The sequence below is a fragment of the Alexandromys fortis genome, unplaced genomic scaffold, assembly GCF_014885135.2.
Source record: "Alexandromys fortis isolate MF-2015 unplaced genomic scaffold, M_Fortis_MF-2015_v1.1 scaffold_455, whole genome shotgun sequence".
Taxonomy (NCBI): Eukaryota; Metazoa; Chordata; class Mammalia; order Rodentia; family Cricetidae; genus Alexandromys; species Alexandromys fortis.
Window position 1 is genome coordinate 40769 of NW_026068340.1, and position 2971 is coordinate 43739.

The 2971-nt window shown below is 47.6% G+C and overlaps 1 pseudogene; it reads left to right on the forward strand.

Moving 5' to 3' along the window:
* Window positions 1-211: 211 nt before the first annotated feature.
* LOC126495290 (importin subunit alpha-4-like) lies at window positions 212-2910 on the forward strand (annotated as a pseudogene).
* The last annotated feature ends 61 nt before the right edge of the window (window positions 2911-2971 follow it).

Genomic DNA, 2971 nt, shown 5'->3' on the forward strand with positions numbered 1-2971 from the left:
ATGCTGTGCCTTCATTTTCTTTGAATTCTAGAAAGTTTTTAACCTTCCTTCCTTCCTTCCTTCCTTCCTTCCTTCCTTCCTTCCTTCCTTCCTTGAAGCAGTTCTGATTCAATTGGGCACTGTCCACTTTCCAAGAATTCGCAGACTTTCTGAGATTAGTGTTGTCAAATTCTACCTTTAAAATGTGGCGAGCCGGAAAGCAGCGCAGGGCATGCTGGGAACTGTAGTTTCCACCCACCGCCCCACGTCACGGGTGGCAGGAAAAGCTGCTAGGTCTGGCTTCATTTCTAGGACACTAATAGCGGCGGTGGGGGAGGACCTACGGTGGGATAAGGACAAGGTCACCACGACAGCCAGCAGCCCAGCAACCCGGCCTCTCTGCCCCCCGCCGAGGCCACCTCGCGCTCCTCCCCCTCGGGTCCCGCCGCCGCCGCCGCTAGAGCCGCTCGCAGCCAGCCCTGTCCGAGACCCCGGCTTGAGGAACCACCTCATCAAGAGCTTCAAGAGCAAATGCCGCGATGTGGTGACAATGCGAAGACACAGAAATGAAGTGACAGTTGAACTGGGGAAGAACAAAAGCAATGAACACTTACTGAAAAAGAGAAATGTGTTCCCCAGGAAGAAAGCTTGGAAGATTCAGATGTCGATGCTGATTTTAAAGCACAAAACGTAACACTGGAAGCTATATTGCAGAATGCTACAAGTGAAACCCTGTAGTCCAGTCTGGCGCTGTCCAGGCAGCAAGGAAACTATTATCCAGTGACGGAAATCCACCAATCGATGACCTAATGAAATCTGGGATTTTACCAATTCTAGTCAAATGTCTAGAAAGGGATGATAATCCTTCATTACAGTTTGAAGCTGCTTGGGCACTAACTGACATAGCATCAGGAACCTCTGCACAGACCACAAGCTGCTGTACAGTCTAACGCAGTGCCGCTTTTTCTGAGACCCCTCCATTCCCCCCATCAGAATGTCTGTGAACAAGCCGTGTGGGCTTTGGGAAACATTTTAGGTGATGGTCCTCAATGTGGAGATTATGTCATGTCACTGGGAGCTGTGAAACCCCTTCTGTCCTTCATCGGTCCCTCCATTCGCATCACCTTCCTTCGGAACGTCACGTGGGTCATTGTCAATCTCTGCAGGAATAAGGACCCCCCCCCCGCCCCAACCGCCTATGGAGACGGGAGATTTTGCAAGTTTTATGTGTTCTCATATACCACACAGACATAAATATTATTGTAGACACTGGTTGAGCTCTGTCATACTTGACAGATGAAGTGAAAGTTCAAACAGCAGCACTTGGAGCAGCTAGGAACATAGTGACCGGCATTGACGAGCAGACCCAGGTGGTTCTTAACTGCCACGTCCTGTCCCACTTCCCAAACCTCTTATCACACCCAGAAAGAGAAAATAAATAAGGAGGCAGTGTCGTTCCTTTCCAATATAACAGCAGGCAATCAGCAGCAAGTTCAAGCTGTAATAGATTCCGGATTAATCCCCATAGTCATTCACCAGCTTGCTAAGGGGGTCTTCGCAACACAAAAGGAAGTTGCTTGGGCAATTAGCAACTTAACAATACGTGGCAGAAAAGATGAAGTGGAGCACCTTGTACAAAGGAATGTAATACCAGCATTCCGTAACTTAAAGTCAGTGACAGACTCTCAGGGGGTTCAGGGGGTTCTGGATGGTCTTAAAGACATCCTGATAATGGCTGCTGATGACGCAAGCACAATCGCCGAAATAGCAGAAGAAGGTGGAGGTTTGGAGAAAATTGAAGTTTTGCAGCAACATGAAAATGAAGACATATATAAATTAGCATTTGAAATCATAGATCAATATTTCTCTGGTGATGATATTGATGAAGAGTCCAGCCTCATTCCTAAAGCAACACAAGGAGGTACTTAAAACTTTGATCCAACAGCCAACCTCCAAACAAAGGAATTTAACTTCTAAGGTCCATTAAGTGCATTATCTTTATTCAATACAAACACCATCTGATGGCCACCAAGCGATAAGACAGCAAGCAGCAGAAGGCTCCCAGCACTCTTGCCTCTTCGTTTTGATGCTTCTGAAGCAAGCCAGGCCTCAGTCACTTTGCAGTTGCCAAAGGTCACTCTCACATGGACTGTAAATGCATATGCACGATTTCCTGAACTGTTTTAGAATTCTCCTTAACAATCTCAACTACCCTATTTTTCCATGTTCCCTGGTGCCGCATGCTGAGAACTGCAGTCTCCAGTTAGAATAGTCCATAGTGGTGATATATCAGCTATCTACTGGTACTCCTTTGGAAAACGGTGCACTGTGGATCAAGACACTTTGGTATGATGGATATTTGTGCTGGAAGACTACAGAGTTGCAGGGTGATCTGAGCCTCCATCATTGTCCTCCTCAAACATTTTCATATTTGTATGTGGAAGAATTAAAGTACAAACCAAATGATTTTTATTGGTGGAACTGACACACAAAAAGTAGTAACTTAAAAACAAGAAACTTATCTTGCATATCACCATAGAACCTTCATCTGGTGATGGATGGAGAAAGAGACCCACACTGGAGCACCGGACTGAGCTCCCAAGGTCCCAATGAGGAGCAAAAGGAGGGAGAACATGAGCAAGGAAGTCAGGACCACGAGGGGGACACCCACCCACTGAGACAGTGGGGCTGATCTATCGGGAGCTCACCAAGGGCAGTTGGACTGTGACTGAAAAAGCATGGGATAAAACCGGACTCTCTGAATATGGCGAACAACGAGGGCTGATGAGAAGCCAAGGACAATAGCATGGGGTTTTGATCCTACTTCATGTTCTGGCTTTGTGGGAGCCTAGCCAGTTTGGAGGTTCATCTTCCTAGACATGGACAGAGGGGGGAGGACCTTGGACTTTCCACAGGGCAGGGAACCCTGACTGCTCTTTGGACTGGAGAGGGAGGGGGAGAAGGGTGGGAGGAGGGGGGGGAAAATGGGGGG